The following is a 715-nucleotide window of genomic DNA, read 5'->3' as shown; positions in this document are numbered from 1 at the left end:
AATGATGAAAACAAGGGGCCCATTCGATTTCTGTTTCACGAGAGTGAGGCAAAGGAAGAACCCGCTGAAACAAGAGTTCAGTGCGTATATCAGTAAGAACACAAACAGTTACACTCAGCATACCACTCGTAGATCTTTAGTGTTAATGACTAAATTACTCATTCTGTCCGTTAAAAAATTAATCTTCCACAAGTTGGCCAGTCACAATGCGCTTGATAGAAATATTTCGTTAAGTCACGTGTAAGCAATTACCGTGTTTCTTTACGTATATCCGAGAAATCGGCATTGTGCGTTTTAAATAAAAATAACCTACCGGAAGAAGGAGTTATGCACTTAGTGAGTGCCTAAATTTGTCATATATAGCTCGATATGATTCAGCTGTATTGTACGCTATATTTATTTCTTTTTTTTTTCTTTTCTCTTGCTTTCGGTTAGGCACCCTGTCACACAAATATCGAAGCCCTTCTTACTTATGACCAGTTTTCATGCAACCTTGATTAGTCATGATTCGCTGCTTTCCATTTCTTGCACTATACCAACATTCCTTCTCGAAACTTCGGGGGCTCATGCTTCAATTCGGTCTGTCGTAGCAACGTGCAGAGTCCTCATGCATATGCCTGCAGACCTTACATTTTAGTTATTAATCAAGTGCCTCCTTCAAGGCCAGAATCACACGTTGCTCTTGCTAGAAAAAAAAGGTAGAAAAAGAATGAGC

The sequence above is a fragment of the Rhipicephalus sanguineus genome, chromosome 1, assembly GCF_013339695.2.
Source record: "Rhipicephalus sanguineus isolate Rsan-2018 chromosome 1, BIME_Rsan_1.4, whole genome shotgun sequence".
Lineage (NCBI taxonomy): Eukaryota > Metazoa > Arthropoda > Arachnida > Ixodida > Ixodidae > Rhipicephalus > Rhipicephalus sanguineus.
This window is presented reverse-complemented; position numbering follows the sequence as displayed.